This window comes from Zea mays, chromosome 10, assembly GCF_902167145.1.
Source record: "Zea mays cultivar B73 chromosome 10, Zm-B73-REFERENCE-NAM-5.0, whole genome shotgun sequence".
In the NCBI taxonomy this organism is placed as follows: domain Eukaryota; kingdom Viridiplantae; phylum Streptophyta; class Magnoliopsida; order Poales; family Poaceae; genus Zea; species Zea mays.
This window is the reverse complement of record NC_050105.1, coordinates 71560430-71583122: the sequence shown is the minus strand read 5'-3', so window position 1 is coordinate 71583122 and position 22693 is coordinate 71560430.

Here is a 22693-nt window from a genome sequence, read left to right as displayed (position 1 = left end):
ATCACTATGTTGATATTTCCATTTTTCCCACAATGATCCGCTAAATCAAGATAGTTCCTAGCAAAATGACCCATCTCACCACACGTTAAATAGGTCAACTCAGCCTTCTGGCTCTTCTTCTTGAAGTTTGTAGTTTTGTTGAGCTTGTTAGGCTTTGGCTTCCCTTTACTCTTGTTGTGGTTCTTCTAAACCATTTTGGCACTGGAGTGGCCTTCTCCTCCTTTAGAACTCGTGTACGTAGCTCGAGCATTCTCCTCAACATCTAAAGACGCTATCAAATTTTGAACTGATGTATTTTCTCTCTTATGTTTTAGAGAAGTGGCAAAGTTCTTCCATGAAGAAGGAAACTTTGTAATAATGCAACCAGCCACAAATCGGTTAGAAAGAACAATCTTAAGGAGGTCGAGTTCCTTGGGAATACACTGTATTTCATGAGCTTACTATACAAATAGAGCGGTTATCAGCCATCTTATAATCACGAAAGCTCTCCTTCATATACAGCTCACTACAAGCATCGATGCACCATACTTAGTAGTAAGTTCATCCCATAACTCCTTCCCATCTGTGTGATGTATATTCGCGTCAACTAGTCAGTCAACAAGGACACTAAGAATTGTTCCCGTGAAGATAATATTGGCATCGTCGTATTTTTTCTCCTCTCTAGGAGTCATTATGCCCTTAGGTTTGCCTTTACTAATATAGAACACAATCATAATAGTAAGCTGGAGCATGACCTTGACTTGCCACCTCTTCAAATGCATACGAGAGAATTTCTCTAGACTCAGCGCCTCGACAAAACCAACCATAGCTAAACCAGGAAATTGTCTATAATAAAGTTTTTAAATTGTTGAATAAGTAGATATATTCCAGATTAAATTCCTAATATAAATCATGAACAACAGTAAAGAAACTAGCATGTTGTTCCCTAATAGGCTAGTACGCAGTATGCAAAACACATCTATAACAATAGATAAACTGAAGTACGAGATTAGATCAGATAGTGTGTACTGATTGGACATACTGAATGCAGATGGTGAAGCGACAGGGTCGATGACATCGACGGTAGTCGTCAAGAAGAGCGTGAGTAGTCACGTGAAGACAACATGGTGAACTCCCTCTCCCGATGTAGGATCTAGAAAGTGACCAGTTCCAAAGACCTACTCTCCCGATTGCAGATGCGCGTCGACGCTCGGGATGAAGAAGACCATGATGGTAGTGCAACATCAAGCAGATGCAAAACCTAACTCTAGTTGTAGATGTATTTGGCGATGGTTGTTAGGTGCAACATATAGAGTCGCCACCATCAACCAATAAGGACGACGTCGTGATCTGATCATGATTGATAAGGACTCACATTCTTATCTGGTTGTGATCGGATAAGCACTCTAAACTTAACAAACAAGTAATCAAAAATGAAAAAAACAACAAGATGAGGGTTCGGATTTTGGCGAACCATTCACGTGCAAGTCACGCACCCACACCCTTCGCCCCACCCCACCTCGACCAGGCCAGGCCAAACAAGCGAGCAAGAGTGTGGCACTTCATCATTTCTCCCCTCACCCATGACTTGGTGGGAGATGGAAGCCTCGACATATAAACTAGTCTCACTCCACTTAAATTAGCAATGTAGGATTATTGCTTCCACCATCCTCTTGCCATACATGGGATTTTTGAGATTTTCTGTATTGGGCTAGGCCCATAAAATCCAACATAGTACACTAAACAACTTAAGAGCGCGACCAGACTAAGTGAAAAACCAAAGCAAAGAAGTGCTAAATGGTGGAAAAAGTTGTACTTCAAACACAAGGAAATCGTCCACAAATAGTGAGATGAATTGTCAAGTAAATTTATACCCAGAAACACTGAGAATAATTTTATGTCCACAAATCTAAGTGTATGAGGTAAAAAAATATGCATAGCATGAGAGGAGGAGCTAGGGAAGTGAAGTCTAACATGATGACCTAACTGTTAGGCATGATATAGATGCTTAAGAGTACACTGAGTACATGAGATTACTAAACTATGACACAACTAGGACAACATGTCAGAACTAGGATGACTGAGGCAACGATGTCAGGTGGAAGAAGTAGTGGAGGTAGTCAGTGTATGTGGCAATGGCGAGGACAAAAGTGGTGACAGAGTTGAAGCCATAAACCACAGGGTGCAAAGGCCCCGAAGCTATCACAGTGAGCAAGGAGGTGCTATGAGGTCATACTCTTCATAGACAAGCCAAAATAGTCAAATTCCATAGAACATGAATTATCAACAGTGAACTGATGAACAAATAGAAAAAATTTAAATAATGTTGAGGACAACAAGAACATTACAAAGATGAAAAAACAAAGAAGGACGGAATAACCTACTAAGGTGACCATAAGAGTATTCCCATTGCCAACAACGATAGAAGAGATGGATTAGGAGAGTGTAAATAAGAAGTATACCATCATTTAGAGTAGTGTGATAGGAGGCCCCAGTGTCAGCCACCCATTTGATGAGGGCAAGAGAGGTCAGTGTCATCATGCTAAATGAGTTTGCAAGTAATTGCTGATCCCACCACCAATCCATGGGGTCCAGGACAGGATTGAGTGTGGTGGTAGGGGCAAGAGCGGTGGCTCTAAGAAGAACGATGAAACCGAGGGAGGAGGGCCAATAGGGTACATATGTCGGGCATCGTTAGGGGAGACGACTGAGGTGGTGGCAAACATGGGGTGCACTACCTTAGGATGGTCCATTCCACATGGAGAAGTGAAAGGGAAATAGGCTTACACCTTTTCCTATATGAATTTTGGTGGTTGAATTGCCCAACACAAATTAATTGGACTAACTAGTTTGCTCTAGAGTATGAGTTCTACAGGTGCCAAAGGTTCAACACAAACCAATAAAAGTCCAAGAAAGGGTTCAAATAAAAAGAGCAGAAGACAACCCAAAGGCAGCCCTGGTCTGGCGCACCGGACTGTCCGGTGTGCCACTGGACAGTGTCCGGTGTACCAGGGAACCCAACTCCAAACTTACAACCTTCGGGAATTCTAGGAGCCACTGCGCTATAATTCACCGGACTGTCCGGTGTGCTAGCGGAGTAACGACTATTCCGCGCCAACGGTCGTCTGCAACGCTACAGTGAAACGCTATAGTGCACGACTGCGCGCACAAAAGTCAGAGCAGGCACATAAGGCGCACCAGACAGTGAACATGACCTGTCCGGTGCACCACAGGACTGTCCGGTGGCCCAGTTGTCAGAAGCTCCAATGGTCGGAACCCAATGGCCTGGTGACGTGGCTGGCGCACCGGATAGTGTCCGGTGGCGCACCGGACTGTACGGTGCGCCATACGACAGAAGCCTTCACCAACGGTCAACTTGGTGGTTGGGGCTATAAATACCCTCCAACCACCACACTTCAATGCATCCAAGTTTTCAGCCTTCAAACTTCATACAAGAGCTCTAGACTTCATTCAAAGACACAAACAAGAGATCAAATCCTCTCCCAAGTCCAAAGATCATTCCAATCAAATAGTGACTAGTGAGAGAGACAATTGTGTTAATTTGAGTTCTTGCGCTTGGATTGCTTTTCTTCTTCCTTCTTTCTTGTTTCCAACTCAATTGTAATCAAGGCAAGAGACATCAATTTTGTGGTGATCCTTGTGGGGACTTAGTGTCCCGATTGATTGAGAAGAGAAGCTCACTCGGTCTAGGTGACCGTTTGAGAGAGGGAAAGGGTTGAAAGAGACCCAGTCTTTGTGACCACCTCAATGGGGAGTAGGTTTGCAAAGAACCGAACCTCAGTAAAACAAATCACCGTGTCATATGCCTTATTTGCTTGTGATTTGTTTTCACCCTCACTTTCGGACTCGATTATATTTCTAACGCTAACCCCGACTTGTAGTTGTGCTTAAACTTTATAAATTTCAGATTTGCCTATTCACCCCCCCTCTAGGCGACTTTCAATTTGTATCAGAGCCCGATGCTTCATTAGAGCCTAACCGTTTGAAGTGATGTCGGGAGAAAACGCCAAGAAGGAGATGGTGACTGGCGAGAAGCCCGCCACAAGCCATGGGAAGGCTCCATCCGGGGAGTCCAGCAACAAGGTGAAGGGATCCCCTTCACACGACAAGTCGCATCGGAGCGGCGAGAAGAAAAAGAAGATGAAGAAAGTGGTCTACTACGAGATCGACTCTTCATCGCCATCCACCTCCAGCTCCGACACGTCGTCCGTCACTTCTAAGCGCCATGAGCGCAAGAAGTTTAGTAAGATTCTCCTACGCTATCCTCGCATTTCCAAACGTACTCCTTTACTTTCCGTCCCATTAGGCAAACCACCCATGTTTGATGGTGAAGATTATAATATGTGGAGTGACAAAATGAGGCACCATCTAACCTCACTCCACACTAGTATTTGGGATGTTGTTGAGATTAGAGTACAGGTACCATCGCCGGGGGATGAAGACTATGACTCGGACGAAGTTGCCCAAATTCGGCACTTCAATTCCCAAGCCACCACTATACTCCTCGCCTCTCTAAGTCGAGAGGAGTATAACAAGGTGCAAGGGTTGAAGAGCGCCAAGGAGATTTGGGACCCGCGCATGAAGGAGACGAGGTGACCAAGATCACCAAGAGGGAAACGATCGAGGGGGAGCTCGGTCGCTTCATGCTTCACCAAGGGGAGGAGCCACAAGCAATGTACAACCGACTCAAGACATTGGTGAACCAAGTGCGCAACCTCGGGAGCACCAAATGGGATGACCATGAGATGGTTAAGGTTATTCTTAGATCACTCGTTTTTCTTAACCCTACACAAGTTCAATTAATTCATGGTGATCCAAGGTATAAACTAATGTCTCCCGAGGAAGTAATAGGAAAATTTGTGAGCTTTGAATTGATGATCAAAGGCTCCAAAAAGATCATCGAGCAATGCGCCTCTTCCTCCATACCCGAGGCACAACCCGTTGCATTCAAGGTAACGGAGGAGAAGAAAGAAGACTCTACACCGAGTAGGGTCCCCATCGACGCCTCCAAGCTCGATAATGAGGAGATGGCGCTCATCATCAAGAGCTTCCGCCAAATCCTCAAACAAAGGAGGGGAAGGATTATAAGCCCCACTCCAAGAAGGTGTGCTACAAATGTGGTAAGCCCGGTCATTTCATTACTAAATGTCCATTATCTAGTGATAGTGACAGGGGCGACGACAAGAAGGGAAAGAGAAGAGAAAAGAAGAGGTACTACAAGAAGAAGGGCAGCAATGCCCATGTTTGTCGGGAGTGGGACTCCGACGAGAGCTCCACCGACTCCTCCTCCGACGAGGACACCGCAAACATCACCGTCACCAAAGGCCTTCTCTTCCCCAACGTTGGCCACAAGTGCCTCATGGCAAAGGACGGCAAGAAGAAGAAGGTAAAATCTAGATCCTCCACTAAGTATGCAACATCCAGTGTTGAGGCTAGCTCTAGTGATGATGAGGATAATTTATTTACCCTTTTTGCCAACCTAAACATGCAACAAAAGGAGAAATTGAATGAATTAATTAGTGCCATTCATGAGAAGGATGAACTCTTGGATAGCCAAGAGGACTTCCTAATTAAAGAAAATAAGAAGCATGTTAAGGTTAAAAATGCTTATGCTCTAGAGGTAGAAAAATGTGAAAAATTAACTAATGAGCTAAGCACTTGCCATGACACTATTTCTAGCCTTAGAAATGAAAATGCCAAATTTATTGCTAAGGTTGAGAAATCAAATGTTTGTGATGATTCAATTGTTAATCTTAGAAATGATAATGCTAGTTTAATTGCTAAGATTGACATGTTAAATGAATCTCTTGCTAGCCTTAAAATTGAAAATGAAAGATTAATTGCTAAGGCTAAAGATTTAAATGATTGCAATATTTCTATTTCCAATCTTAGAGATGATAATGCTATTTTACATGCTAAGATTGTTGAATTAAATACTTGCAAACCCTCTACATCTACCGTTGAGCATGTCACTATTTGCACTAGATGTAGAGACATTAATATTGATGCTATTCATGATCACCTAGCTTTAATTAAATAACAAAATGATCACATAGCTCAACTTAGTGCCAAAATTGCCGAGCATGAATTAGAGAATGAAAAATTTAAATTTGCTCGTAGTATGGCTTCCAACAGGGAGACAATGTCAAGCTTAATGCCCCTCCTAAAAGATTATCTAATTTTGTTAAGGGCAAGGCTCCCATGCCTCAGGATAACGAGGGCTATATTTTATATCCTGCTGGTTATCCTGAGGATAAGATTAGGAGAATTCATGCAAAGAAGACTCATTCTCACCATGCTTTTATTTATAAGAATGAGGCTTCTAGCTCTAGGCGTTCTACACATGTTAAAATGCCTAAGAAGAAAACTCCTATTGCATCAAATAATCATAACATTTCATTCAAGACTTTCGATGCTTCCTATGTGCTCACTAACAAATCAGGCAAAGTAGTTGCCAAATATGTTGGGGCTAAACACAAGGGATCAAAGACTTGTGTTTGGGTACCCAAGGTGCTTGTTTCTAATGTGAAAGGACCCAAGACCGTTTGGGTACCTAAGAACAAGGCCTAAATTTGTTTTGTAGGTTTATGCATCCGAGGGCTCAAGTTGGATCATCGATAGCGGGTGCACAAACCACATGACGGGGGAGAAAAGGATGTTCTCCTTGAAAGGGAAATGTGCCCTTGGGCCATTTCTAAGTATTTTGGTGATTGAGTGCAAACACAAAGTGCTTAAATGTGAATCTATGCCCATGGATGGACAAGTTGCAAATCACAAGTAAAGGTATGTTTCTAAGCCTTAGTACATTGGTTTTGTGTACTAATATCTTGTCTAAGTGTTAGAAACAGGAAGAAGAAGAAAAGAAGTGGAGAGTGGCTGTGTACAGCGAAAGGCTGTTTCGGGCTGGGGCACCGGACTGTCCGGTGTGCACCGGACAGTGTCCGGTGCGCCAGACCAGCGTGGAGCAAACCAGCTGCTCTCGGGTTTTTCTCCGACGACTTCGGCTAAAATTCACCGGACTGTCCGGTGTGCACCGGACTGTCCGGTGAGCCAACGGTCGGCCGCGCGATCGGCGCGCGACACGTGGCCGAGCCAACGGTCGGATAGATACACCGGACTGTCCGGTGTGCACCGGACATGTCCGGTGCGCCAACTGTGCGCAGATCTGCATCAGAAAGCAACGGTCGGATGAGCTTTTTATGGAAACAAATCGGGCACCGGACAGTGTCCGGTGTGCACCGGACTGTCCGGTGCGCCCGACGACAGAAGGCAAGGATAGCCTTCCAGATGTGTTCTCAACGGCTCCTAGCTGCCTTGGGGCTATAAAAGGGACCCCTAGGCGCATGGAGGAGAATATCAAGCAACTCTTGAGCATTCCTGATCATCCACACTCAGTCTTTGCGCATCCATTTGTGATTCTAAGTGATTCGAGCTCTGTTCTTGTGAGAAACTGTGAGATAGTCTTTGAGCTCGATTCTTGGCCGTGTGTGTGCGCGTTTCGCTGTGGATTTGTGTGTGTTGCTTCCCTCCCTTACTCCGTGCTTCTTTGTGAATCTTAAGTGTAAGGGCGAGAGACTCCAATTTGTGGAGATTCCTCGCAAGTGGGATAAAGATAAGCAAGGCAAAATACTGTGGTATTCAAGTGGGTCTTTGGACCGCTTGAGAGGGGTTGATTGCAACCCTCGTCCGTTGGGACGCCACAACGTGGAGTAGGCAAGTTTTGTACTTGGCCGAACCACGGGATAAATCACCGTGTCTCCTCTGTGTTGAATTCTCTGTGATTGTCGTATTGTGCAGGATCTTCTCTTTAGCCACTTGGCAATTATTGTGCTAACCCCTAACAAGTTTTTGTGGCTATAAGTTAAGTTTTTACAGGATCACCTATTCACCCCCCCTCTAGGTGCTCTCAATTGGTATCAGAGGCGTTCTCTTCAAGAAAGGGACTAACCGCCCGAAGAGATGGATCCTAAGGGGAAGGGAATCGTGATCAACGACAAGGAGAAGGAATCCTTCGTCAACGAGCCCAAAGAAGACAAGCCTACCGACTCCGGCTCGGGCCATAGACGGAGGGAAGGGAAGAAGAAGAAGACAAGGCGCATCAAGGAGATCGTCTACTACGACGACAGCGACGAATCTTCCTCTTCCCAAAAGGACGACGACCACAACGACTACGAGCAAAGGAAACCGGTTAATTCTAACTTTTCCTTTGACTACTCTCGTATTCCGCAAAGTTCAAATTCACATTTGCTTTCCATTCCACTCGGCAAGCCCCCACACTTTGATGGGGAGGACTACGGATTTTGGAGCCACAAAATGCGTAGTCACCTATTTTCTCTCCATCCTAGTATATGGGAGATTGTAGATAGTGGAATGCACTTTAATAGTTCGGATAATCCTATATTCATTAATGAGCAAATCCATAAGAATGCACAAGCTACTACTGTTCTTCTAGCTTCATTGTGCAGGGATGAATATAACAAAGTGAGTGGCTTGGATAACGCCAAGCAAATCTGGGATACCCTCAAGATCTCTCATGAGGGAAATGACGCTACCTTGCTCACCAAAATGGAGTTGGTGGAGGGCGAGCTTGGACGGTTCGCAATGATAAGGGGCGAGGAGCCAACTCAAACATACAACCGGCTCAAGACCCTTATCAACAAAATAAGGAGCTACGGAAGCACGCGATGGACGGACCACGACGTCGTCCGACTAATGCTAAGGTCCTTTACCGTTCTTGATCCTCATTTGGTGAATAATATTCGTGAGAATCCCAGGTACACCAAAATGTCGCCCGAAGAAGTCTTAGGAAAATTCGTCAGCGGGCGAATGATGATCAAGGAGGCAAGGTACGTGGACGACGCCTTGAATGGACCGATCAACGAACCACAACCTTTTGCTCTCAAAGCAACAAGAAGTAAGGAGGCGCTACCTAGCAAGGTGGCACAAATTGAGGCGGTCGGACTTAATGATGAAGAGATGGCTCTCATCATCAAACGCTTCAAGACGGTGCTGAAAGGTCACAAGGGGCAGCCGAGCAAGACCAAGACAAAGGGGAAGCGCTCATGCTTCAAGTGCGGTAAGATTGGTCATTTTATTGCTAACTGCCCCGATAATGACAGTGACCAGGAAAAGGGAAACAAGAGGGAAAAGAAGAAGCATTACAAGAAGGCAAAGGGCGAGGCGCATCTAGGCAAGGAGTGGGACTCGGATTGCTCCTCTTCTGACTCCGACAATGAAGGACTCGCCGCCACCGCCTTCAACAAATCAACCCTCTTCCCAAACGAGCGTCACACATGCCTTATGGCAAGGGAGAAGAAGGTATGTACTCGCAACTCTACCTATGCTTCTTCAAGTGAGGACGAATCTAGTGATGAGGATGAAGTAGATTATTCATGTTTGTTCAAGGGCTTAGATAGATCTAAGATAGACAAAATTAATGAATTAATTGATGCCTTGAATGAAAAGAATATACTTTTAGAAAAGCAAGAGGATTTGTTATATGAAGAACATGATAAGTTTGTAGAGGCTCAAAAATCCCTTGCATTAGAAATTAAGAGAAATGAAATGCTTGCTTGTGAAGTGTCAACATGCCATGATTCTATTTCTAACTTAAAGAGCATAAACGATGATTTAAATGCTAAACTAGTAGAAGCAAATAAATCCAACTCTTGTGTTGAATATGTTGAAATTTGCACTAGGTGTAAGGATATTGATATTAATGCTTGTAGCGAACACTTAGTTTCTATTTCAAAATTGAATGATGAATTAGCTAGTCTTAATGCTCAACTTAAGACTAGCAAGAGTAATTTTGATAAACTAAAATTTGCTAGGGATGCCTACACGGTTGGTAGACACCCCTCAATTAAGGATGGGCTTGGCTTCAAGAGAGAAGTCAAGAACTTGACAAGCCATAAGGCTCCTATCTCCGCCAAGGAGAAAGGGAAGGCTCCTATGGCTAGTAGCACTAAAAAGAACCATGCTTTTTTGTATCATGATAGAAGTGCTTATAGGGGTTATAATGCTTATGATGATTTTGATGCTCATAGTTCTTCCTTTATGCATGGTAGAAATATGTCTAGGAAAAATGCTATGCCTAGAAAGAATGTTATTCATGCTCCTAGGAAAGTAGTGAATGAACCTTCTACAATTTATTGTGCTTTAAATGCTTCCTTTGTTATTTGTAGAAAGGATAAGAAAATTGTTGCTAGGAAGTTAGGGGCAAAATGCAAGGGAGACAAAACTTGCATTTGGGTCCCTAAGGATATTTGCACTAACCTTGTAGGACCCAACATGAGTTGGGTACCTAAGTCCCAAGCCTAAATTTGCCTTGCAGGTTTATGCATCCGGGGGTTCAAGCTGGATTATCGACAGCGGATGCACAAACCATATGACGGGGGAGAAGAAGATGTTCACTTCCTACGTCAAGAATAAGGATTCCCAAGATTCAATTATATTCGGTGATGGGAATCAAGGCAAGGTAAAAGGATTAGGTAAAATTGCAATTTCTAATGAGCATTCTATCTCTAATGTATTTTTAGTAGAGAGTCTTGGATATAATTTACTATCTGTTAGTCAATTATGTCATATGGGTATAACTGTCTATTTACAAATGTAGATGTGTCTGTCTTTAGAAGAAGTGATGGTTCACTAGCTTTTAAGGGTGTATTAGACGGCAAACTTTATTTAGTTGATTTTGCAAAAGAAGAGGCCGGTCTAGATGCATGCTTAATAGCTAAGACTAGCATGGGCTGGCTGTGGCATCGCCGCTTAGCACATGTGGGGATGAAGAACCTTCACAAGCTTCTAAAGGGAGAACACGTGATAGGTTTGACTAACGTGCATTTCGAAAAAGATAGACCTTGTGCAGCTTGTCAAGCAGGTAAACAAGTGGGAGGAGCGCATCACAGCAAGAACGTGATGACCACTTCAAAACCCCTGGAGCTGCTGCATATGGACCTCTTCGGACCCGTCGCCTATCTGAGCATAGGAGGGAGTAAGTATGGTTTAGTTATTGTTGATGACTTTTCCCGCTTCACTTGGGTATTCTTTTTGCAGGATAAGTCTGAAACCCAAGGAACCCTCAAGCGCTTCCTCAGGAGAGCTCAAAATGAGTTTGAGCTCAAGGTGAAAAAGATAAGGAGCGACAACGGGTCCGAGTTCAAGAACCTTCAAGTGGAGGAGTTCCTTGAGGAGGAAGGGATCAAGCACGAGTTCTCCGCTCCCTACACACCACAGCAAAATGGTGTGGTAGAGAGGAAGAACAGGACGCTAATCGATATGGCGAGGACAATGCTTGGAGAATTCAAGACCCCCGAGTGTTTCTGGTCGGAAGCCGTGAACACGGCTTGCCACGCCATCAACAGGGTCTATCTTCATCGCCTCCTCAAGAAGACTTCGTATGAGCTACTAACCGGTAACAAACCCAATGTATCTTACTTTCGTGTATTTGGGAGCAAGTGCTACATTCTAGTGAAGAAGGGTAGAAATTCTAAGTTTGCTCCCAAAGCTGTAGAAGGGTTTTTGTTAGGTTATGACTCAAATACAAAGGCGTATAGAGTCTTCAACAAATCATCGGGTTTGGTTGAAGTCTCTAGCGACGTTGTATTTGATGAGACTAATGGCTCTCCAAGAGAGCAAGTTGTTGATTGTGATGATGTAGATGAAGAAGATGTTCCGACGGACGCTATACGAACCATGGCGATTGGAGAAGTGCGGCCACAGGAACAAGATGAACGAGATCAACCTTCTTCCTCAACTATGGTGCATTCCCCAACCGAAGGTGACGTACAGGTACCTCAAGTGGAGGCGATTGATCAAGGGGGAGCACAAGATGATCAAGTGATGGAGGAAGAAGCGCAACCGGCACCTCCAACCCAAGTTCGAGCGATGATTCAAAGGGATCATCCCATCGACCAAATTCTGGGTGACATTAGCAAGGGAGTAACTACTCGGTCTCGATTGGTTAATTTTTGTGAGCATTACTCCTTTGTCTCTTCTATTGAGCCTTTCAGGGTAGAGGAGGCCTTGCTAGATCCGGACTGGGTGTTGGCCATGCAAGAGGAACTCAACAACTTCAAGCGCAATGAAGTTTGGACACTGGTGCCTCGTCCGAAGCAAAATGTTGTGGGAACCAAGTGGGTGTTCCGCAACAAACAGGACGAGCACGGGGTGGTGACGAGGAACAAGGCTCGACTTGTGGCAAAAGGTTATGCCCAAGTCGCAGGTTTGGACTTTGAGGAGACTTTCGCTCCTGTGGCTAGGCTAGAGTCCATTCGTATCTTGCTAGCATATGCCGCTCACCATTCTTTCAGGTTGTACCAAATGGATGTGAAGAGCGCTTTCCTCAATGGGCCAATCAAGGAGGAGGTGTACGTGGAGCAACCCCCTGGCTTCGAGGATGAACGGTACCCCGACCACGTGTGTAAGCTCTCTAAGGCGCTCTATGGACTTAAGCAAGCCCCAAGAGCATGGTATGAATGCCTTAGAGACTTTCTAATTGTTAATGCTTTCAAGGTTGGGAAAGCCGATCCAACTCTTTTTACAAAGACATGTGATGGTGATTTGTTTGTGTGCCAAATTTATGTCGATGACATAATATTTGGTTCTACTAACCAAAAGTCTTGTGAAGAGTTTAGCAGGGTGATGACGCAGAAATTCGAGATGTCGATGATGGGCGAGTTGAACTACTTCCTTGGGTTCCAAGTGAAGCAACTCAAGGACGGCACCTTCATCTCTCAAACAAAGTACACGCAAGATCTGCTGAAGCGGTTTGGGATGAAGGACGCCAAGCCCGCAAAGACTCCGATGGGAACCGACGGACACACTGACCTCAACAAAGGAGGTAAGTCCGTTGATCAAAAAGCATACCGATCCACGATAGGTTCTTTGCTTTATTTATGTGCTAGTAGACCGGATATTATGCTTAGCGTATGCATGTGTGCTAGATTTCAATCCGATCCTAAGGAATGTCACTTAGTGGCGGTGAAGCGAATTCTTAGATATTTGGTTGCTACGCCTTGCTTCGGGCTCTGGTATCCAAAGGGGTCTACCTTTGACTTAGTTGGATACTCAGACTCCGACTATGCAGGATGTAAGGTCGATAGGAAGAGTACATCGGGGACGTGCCAGTTCTTAGGAAGGTCCCTGGTGTCATGGAATTCTAAGAAACAAACTTCCGTTGCCCTATCCACCGCTGAGGCCGAGTATGTTGCCGCAGGACAGTGTTGCGCGCAACTACTTTGGATGAGGCAAACCCTCCGGGACTTTGGCTACAATCTGAGCAAAGTCCCACTCCTATGTGATAATGAGAGTGCTATCCGCATGGCGGAAAATCCTGTTGAACACAGCCGCACAAAGCACATAGACATCCGGCATCACTTTCTGAGAGACCACCAGCAAAAGGGGGATATCGAAGTGTTTCATGTTAGCACCGAGAACCAGCTAGCCGATATCTTTACCAAGCCTCTAGATGAGAAGACCTTTTGCAGGCTGCGTAGTGAGCTAAATGTCTTAGATTCGCGGAACCTGGATTGAACTGTAGCATACATGTGTTTATGCCTTTGATCATGTTCATTCTGCATTTTGTTGCTTATTGTGGTGCTCAAGTTGTACAAACACTCCCTGGACCTCACAAGTCCGTTGCAAAGTGATGCACATGTTTAGGGGGAGATGTGTTACAACTTGACCCTTTGAGACTAACCATGTGGTTGAGTTTGCTTGATTTAGTCTCGAAGGAGAATTGAAAGGGAAAGGTGGACTTGGACCAATGAAAGACTTCCACTGCACTCCGATGAGAGGGTAACTTATTCCAAGTCCATCTCATGACCTCTTATTGCCATTTGCTCTTAATTGAAGATTTTGGTGAGGCAATGGGGTTAAAGGGCCAAGATTGATCCCGTTTTGGTGCTTGATGCCAAAGGGGGAGAAAATAAAGGCCAAAGCAATAAATGGATCAGCTACCACTTGAGAAATTTTGAAAAAGTATAATCGAGCTTTTGGTTTGTCAAAACTCTTGTATTGTCTCTTTTGTCAAAAGTTGGCTTCTTGTGGGGAGAAATGTTGATTATGGGAAAAAGGGGGAGTTTTTGAAATCCGTGGTCAAATTTCTTTGGAATGACTCTCTTTATGCTTCAACATGTGTGTTTGACTTAGAGATAGAGATTTGAGTTTGATTTGCAAAAACAAACCAAGTGGTGGCAAAGGATGATCCATATATGCCAAAATTGAATAAAACTCAAATTTGAGTTCCATTTGAAGTGATTTTGCACTTGTTCTAGTTGCTTTATGTTGTGTTGGCATAAATCACCAAAAAGGGGGAGATTGAAAGGGAAATGTGCCCTTGGGCCATTTCTAAGTATTTTGGTGATTGAGTGCAAACACAAAGTGCTTAAATGTGAATCTATGCCCATGGATGGACAAGTTGCAAATCACAAGTAAAGGTATGTTTCTAAGCCTTAGTACATTGGTTTTGTGTACTAATATCTTGTCTAAGTGTTAGAAACAGGAAGAAGAAGAAAAGAAGTGGAGAGTGGCTGTGTACAGCGAAAGGCTGTTTCGGGCTGGGGCACCGGACTGTCCGGTGTGCACCGGATAGTGTCCGGTGCGCCAGACCAGCGTGGAGCAAACCAGCCGCTCTCGGGTTTTTCTCCGGCGACTTCGGCTAAAATTCACCGGACTGTCCGGTGTGCACCGGACTGTCCGGTGAGCCAACGGTCGGCCAGGCCAACGGTCGGCCGCGCGATCGGCGCGCGACACGTGGCCGAGCCAACGGTCGGATAGATACACCGGACTGTCCGGTGCGCCAACTGTGCGCAGATCTGCATCAGAAAGCAACGGTCGGATGAGCTTTTTATGGAAACAAATCGGGCACCGGACAGTGTCCGGTGTGCACCGGACTGTCCGGTGCGCCCGACGACAGAAGGCAAGGATAGCCTTCCAGATGTGTTCTCAACGGCTCCTAGCTGCCTTGGGGCTATAAAAGGGACCCCTAGGCGCATGGAGGAGAATATCAAGCAACTCTTGAGCATTCCTGATCATCCACACTCAGTCTTTGCGCATCCATTTGTGATTCTAAGTGATTCGAGCTCTGTTCTTGTGAGAAACTGTGAGATAGTCTTTGAGCTCGATTCTTGGCCGTGTGTGTGCGCGTTTCGCTGTGGATTTGTGTGTGTTGCTTCCCTCCCTTACTCCGTGCTTCTTTGTGAATCTTAAGTGTAAGGGCGAGAGACTCCAATTTGTGGAGATTCCTCGCAAGTGGGATAAAGATAAGCAAGGCAAAATACTGTGGTATTCAAGTGGGTCTTTGGACCGCTTGAGAGGGGTTGATTGCAACCCTCGTCCGTTGGGACGCCACAACGTGGAGTAGGCAAGTTTTGTACTTGGCCGAACCACGGGATAAATCACCGTGTCTCCTCTGTGTTGAATTCTCTGTGATTGTCGTATTGTGCAGGATCTTCTCTTTAGCCACTTGGCAATTATTGTGCTAACCCCTAACAAGTTTTTGTGGCTATAAGTTAAGTTTTTACAGGATCACCTATTCACCCCCCCCCCTCTAGGTGCTCTCACTCCTCCTATGAGAAAACCAAGATCCCCAACGAGCTATCACATTCGGGGATGGAAATCAAGGTTTGGTCAAAGGACTTGGTAAAATTGCAATATCACCTGACCATTCTATTTCCAATGTTTTTCTTGTAGATTCCTTAGATTAAAATTTGCTTTCCGTTTCTCAATTATGTAAAATGGGCTACAACTGTCTTTTTACGGATATAGGTGTTACTGTCTTTAGAAGAAGTGATGATTCAGTAGCATTTAAGGGAGTGTTGGAGGGTCAGCTATACTTAGTTGATTTTAATAGAGCTGAACTCGACACTTGCTTAATTGCTAAGACTAACATGGGCTGGCTCTGGCATCACTGACTAGCCCACGTTGGGATGAAGAATCTTCATAAACTTCTAAAGGGAGAGCACATTTTGGGACTAACAAATGTTCATTTTGAGAAAGACAGGGTTTGTAGTGCATGTCAAGCAGGGAAGCAAGTTGGTGTTCATCATCGACACAAGAACATCATGACGACTGACAGACCACTCGAGCTACTCCACATGGACCTTTTCGGCCCGATCGCTTACATAAGCATCGGCAGGAGTAAGTACTGTCTAGTTATTGTGGATGATTATTCTCGCTTCACTTGGGTATTCTTTTTGCAGGATAAATCTCAAACCCAAGAGACTTTAAAGGGATTCTTGAGACGGGCTCAAAATGAGTTCGGCTTAAGGATCAAGAAAATAAGAAGCGACAACGGAACAGAGTTCAAGAATTCACAAATTGAAGGCTTTCTTGAGGAGGAGGGCATCAAGCATGAGTTCTGTTCTCCCTACACGCCACAACAAAATGGTGTAGCGGAGAGGAAGAATAGAACTCTATTGGACATGGTAAGGACCATGCTTGATGAATATAAGACTTCTGATCGGTTTTGGGCCGAGGCGGTCAACACCGCTTGCTATGCCATCAACCGGTTATATCTTCACCGAATCCTCAAGAAGACATCTTATGAACTCCTCACCGGTAAAAAGCCCAATGTTTCATATTTTAGAGTCTTTGGTAGCAAAAGCTTTATTCTTGTTAAAAGAGGTAGAAAATATAAATTTGCTCCTAAGGTTGTAGAAAGCTTTTTACTTGGTTATGATTCAAACACAAGGGCATATAGAGTCTTTAACAAGTCCACTGGACTAGTTGAAGTTTCTTGTGACATTGTGTTTGATGAGACTAACGGCTCTCAAGTAGAGCAAGTTGATCTTGATGAGCTAGATGATGAAGAGGCTCCGTGCGTCGTGCTAAGGAACATGTCCATTGGGGATGTGTGTCCTAAGGAATCCGAAGAGCCTCCACAAGCACAAGATCAACCATCTTCCTCCATGCAAGCATCTCCACCAACTCAAGATGAGGACCAAGCTCAAGAGGATGAAAATGAAGATCAAGAAGATGAGCCACCTCAAGAGGAGGACAATGATCAAGGGGGAGATGCCCATGATCAAGACAAGGAAGATGATGACGGTCCAAGACCGCCTCACCCAAGAGTCCACCAAGCAATTCAACGAGATCACCCCGTGAACACCATCCTCGGCGACATTCATAAGGGGGTAACTACTCGATCTCGTGTTGCTCATTTTTGTGAACATTACTCTTTTGTTTCCTCTATTGAGCCTCACAGGGTAGAGGAAGCACTTCAAGATTCGGATTGGGTGTTGGCGATGCAAGAGGAGCTCAACAACTTCACGAGGAATGAGGTATGACATTTAGTTCCACGTCCTAACCAAAATGTTGTAGGAACCAAGTGGGTCTTCCGCAATGGTGTGGTGATAAGAAACACAGCCCGACTTGTGGCCAAGGGATATTCACAAGTCAAAGGTTTGGATTTCGGTGAAACCTATGCACCCGTAGCTAGGCTTGAGTCAATTCGCATTTTACTTGCCTATGCTACTTACCATGGCTTTAAACTCTATCAAATGGACGTGAAAAGTGCCTTCCTCAATGGACCAATCAAGGAGGAGGTCTATGTTGAGCAACCTCCCAGCTTTGAAGATAGTGAGTACCCTAACCATGTCTATAAACTTTCTAAGGCGCTTTATGGGCTCAAGCAAGCCCCAAGAGCATGGTATGAATACCTAAGAGATTTTCTTATCGCTAATGGCTTCAAAGTCGGAAAAGCCGATCCTACTCTCTTTACTAAAACTATTGCAAATGATTTGTTTGTATGCCAAATTTATGTTGATGATATCATATTTGGGTCTACTAACAAATCTACATGTGATGAGTTTAGTAGGATCATGGTACAAAAATTCGAGATGTCTATGATGGGGGAGTTGAAGTATTTTCTAGGCTTTCAAGTCAAGCAGCTCCAAGAAGGCACCTTCATTAACCAAACGAAGTACATTCAAGACATTCTTGCAAAGTTTAGGATGAAGGATGCCAAGCCCATCAAGACACCCATGGGAACCAATGGGCATCTCGACCTCGACACGGGAGGTAAATCCGTAGATCAAAAGGTATACCGGTCGATGATAGGATCTTTACTCTACTTATGTGCATCTCGACCGGATATTATGCTTTCTGTATGCATGTGTGCAAGATTCCAAGTCGATCCTAAGGAAGTTCACCTTAGAGCCGTAAAATGAATCTTGAGATATTTAGTTTATACTCCTAAGTTTGGCCTTTGGTACCCCAGGGGATCCACTTTGGATTTAATTGGTTATTCAGATGCTGATTGGGCAGGGTGTAAGATTGATAGAAAGAGCACATCAGGGACTTGCCAGTTCTTGGGAAGATCTCTGGTGTCTTGGGCTTCAAAGAAGCAAAATTCTGTAGCTCTTTCTACCGCCGAAGCCGAGTATATTGCCGCAGGCCATTGTTGCGCGCAATTGCTTTGGATGAGGCAAACCCTTAGGGACTATGGTTACAAATTAACCAAAGTTCCTCTCCTATGTGATAATGAGAGTGCAATCCGCATGGCGGATAATCCTGTTGAGCACAGCCGCACTAAACACATAGCCATTCGGTATCACTTTTTGAGGGATCACCAACAACGGGGAGATATCGAGATTGCTTATATTAACACCAAAGATCAATTAGCCGATATCTTTACCAAGACACTAGATGAGCAAACATTTACCAAACTTAGGCATGAGCTAAATATTCTTGATTCTAGGAATTTTGATTGATATTTTGCACACATAGCTCATTTATATACCTTTGATCATATCTCTTTCATGTGCTATGACTAATGTGTTTTCAAGTGAATATTATGCTAAAGTCATAGATTGAAAGGGAAATGGAGTTCTCGGCGAAGACAAAAGGCTTCCACTCCACTCCATTCTTCATCCTTCGCCGTCGTTCCACAACGCTCTCCAATTTGGTATAATCTTCACTCCTATATTATTTACCAAAGGGGGAGAAAGTTTGAAAAAGGGCTTATATTTCACTCGCAAGTATCCGTTTTTGGCGATTCATGCCAAAGGGGGAGAAAGTATTAGCCCAAAGCAAAAGGACCGCACCACCACCAATTTCAAAAATGTAGTCTCTCAAATTTGTGTTAAGAGAAGTTTTTTTTCAATTGGTATCTTATTTTAAATTAGTATAACCCCTTTCAACCCTCTTGAAGACTAAGAGAAGAATTTCATTGAGGGGGAGTTTTGTTTAGTCAAAGGAAAAGCATTTGAAACAGGGGGAGAAAATTTCATATCTTGAAAATGCTTCTCAAAATCTTATTCATATACCTTTGACTATTTGTAAAAGACTTTGAAAAGAATTTCCAAAACATTCGCAAAACAAAACAAGTGGTGCAAGCGTGGTCCAAAAATTTAAATAAGAAGAACGCCATCCATGCATATCTGGTAGAAATAATTATTGGTTTCATTCCAAGCAACCTTTGCACTTACCTTATGCAAACTAGTTCAATTCTGCACTTTTATATTTGCTTTGGTTTGTGTTGGCATCAATCACCAAAAAGGGGGAGATTGAAAGGAAAATAGGCTTACACCTTTTCCTATATGAATTTTGGTGGTTGAATTGCCCAACACAAATTAATTGGACTAACTAGTTTGCTCTAGATTATGAGTTCTATAGGTGCCAAAGGTTCAACACAAACCAATAAAAGTCCAAGAAAGGGTTCAAATAAAAAGAGCAAAAGACAACCCAAGGAGCCCTGGTCTGGCGCACCGGACTATCCGGTGTGCCACGGACAGTGTCCGGTGCACCACCGGACAGTGTCCTGTGCACGAGAGAACCCAACTCCAAACTGGCCACCTTAGGGAATTCTGGGAGCCACTCCGCTATAATTCACCGGACTGTCCGGTGTAGCACCGAACTGTCCGGTGTGCCAGCGGAGTAACGGCTATTCCGCACCAACGGTCGTCTGCAACGCTAAAGTGCACGACTGCGCGCACAGAAATCAGAGCAGCCGCAGAAGGCGCACCGGACAGTGAACAGGACTTGTCCGGTGCACCACCGGACTGTCCGGTGGCCCAGTTGTCAGAAGCTCCAACGGTCGGAACCCAATGGCCTGATGACGTGGCTTGCGCACCGGACCAACGGTCAACTTGGTGGTTGGGGCTATAAATACCCCAACCACCACACTTCAATGCATCCAAGTTTTCAGCCTTCAAACCTCATACAAGAGCTCTAGACTTCATTCAAAGACACAAACAATAGATCAAATCCTCTCCCAAGTCCAAAGATCATTCCAATCAAATAGTGACTAGTGAGAGAGACAATTGTGTTCATTTGAGTTCTTGCGCTTGGATTGCTTTTCTTCTTCCTTCTTTCTTGTTTCCAAGTCAATTGTAATCAAGGCAAGAGACTTCAATTGTGTGGTGATCCTTGTGGGGCTTAGTGTCCCGATTGATTGAGAAGAGAAGCTCACTCGGTCTAGGTGACCGTTTGAGAGAGGGAAAGGGTTGAAAGAGACCCGGTCTTTATGACCACCTCAACGGGGAGTAGGTTTACAAAGAACTGAACCTCGGTAAAACAAATCACCGTGTCATCTGCCTAATTTTCTTGTGATTTGTTTTCACCCTCGCTTTCAGACTCGATTATATTTCTAACGCTAACCTCGGCTTGTAGTTGTGCTTAAACTTTATAAATTTTAGATTTGCCTATTCACCCCCCTTCAAGGCGACTTTCAAGAAGTGACCAGTCCACTGGTTGTAGAGAGATGGATAGAGAGCGTCCCCCCTAAAGCATAAGCGTAGGGAGCCAAACAAAATAGTGGACCCCAAAACTAGAGCTAAAGATGGCAGTGGCAGTGTCGAGGCGAAGCTGGCCTCCCTTGGTGATCTTCTTGAGGATAAGGTCATTGTGGACCTTATGGAAGAATGAGAAAGGCACGAAACAGATAATCCATGTCCGTAGATAGTCATAGCGCTCATTGAGGCCCTAAAGTAGGTTATGGATGCACGTACGATTGAAGATATGCTCTTCAATATAATAGAGGGAGTTCACCATGCCCTTCAACTAATGGGAGTATTTAGTGATGGAGAGATCACCCTACACAAATGCTCGGAAGGCGACATCGAGGTGGAGAGCATATGTCTCGTGGTAGTCAAGGAACTATACCTCGATGACAACCCAAGCTAGATGGCGCTACCACCACGCTCATGGATGATGTCCTACAACTCGACCATGACGACTCCAAGGATCTAGGAGAGGACCATATTGTCCATCTGACATCAGGCCGATGGGGACACTGTATCTTGAAGGAAGTGGACATCAAGGGTGTAGCGCTGCAAGGTGAGGAGGATGAGGTTGCGCTAGCAGATGTAAGAGGAGGTTGAGTCGAGAAGCATAGGAACCAGGTAGTGAGCGTTCTAGACACCAGCTGCCTAGGCATGGATGTTGGCAATGACTACAACCTTGTATGCCAAAAGGGGGTGACCACCCGATACTCTAGGGATGGATCAAGAGATGTCACTCAAACTCTATGAGATATTGAGCGAGGCATGCATAGCAATCCATTCCTTCTAGGCGACTATAACGTGCTTCATTCCTAGGAAGTAGCCACAATGGCCTTAGCAGCCTTGAGGGCCACAACTAGAGTGGAGTGAACAACCTCGACATCATGATGGGAAGGATCAGTTGGTGGAGGTCTGAAAAGGGGAGCAACGTCGATGAGCTAGTCTGAGGCAAGGAAGGCATGAGGATGGTGTCTCCAGGGCTGGTAGCAATAGTACCAAGGTCGGCGAGGCCCAAGCTGTCATAATCCGCAAGGCCTAGACCACTAGACGGACCATCGGCAATAATAGTAGCCCCTAGACCACCAACCTCGAAGGTTGGGCCACTGGTTGTTGCAGCTACGCCAGCGTCGGGGTCAAGGGGGGGATCGAGTCGTGCCTAGGCCGCCCACGCTAGGGCCACCACCCTAGGAGCTAGGGCAACTCACAGTCGGACAGAGGGGGTCAAAGATGGCAGTGGCAGCAACATAGAGACACCGAGGGACAGTGAAGGAGGGGTTGATGCCAATAGCCACTGATGGAGACAGTGTAACAATTTGGAATACCTATCTTTCAAACCCTGGGTCCACCACTCCCTGCTTTGCCTCCACCGCTAAGACCAAATCCCAAACTTATAAATATAATGGCCTAGGACCTCCTGGTTGCCTCAGTTGGATGGAAAACCCTAACCCCTGAGTCAGTGGGGTTAGGAATTGTATAAATAGACTCGATAGTTAGGCCAGATCCATTACAGTAGGGACAAGAGGGTAATTACTTAGAAAATACCCAAAACCCTAACGGGTACTCTAACACCCCCTGCAGTCGGAACTCTATCCTGTACAGATGTTGAAACTGGACCGAAAGTCTAGAAATACACACGACGACAACCCGTGGTCTCTCGCTCCAGCGCAGATGCTGAGTATCGCATTGTGGCCAACAGCGTGGCAGAGACCTCCTGGATGCGCTAGCTCCTCCACGAGCTCCACAGCCCCATTCAGTGCGCCACCCTCGTCTATTGCTCTGATACCAAGTTGGATGGGAAACCCTAACCCCTAAGTGGGGTTGGTAATTGTATTAATAAACTCGGTAGTTGAGCTAGACCCATTACAGTAGGGGCGAGAGGATAATTACACATGAAACACCCAAAACCATAACGGGTACTCTAACAGCCTCCACTACATAGTATGATGATTGATAACACGAACCCCTATTTA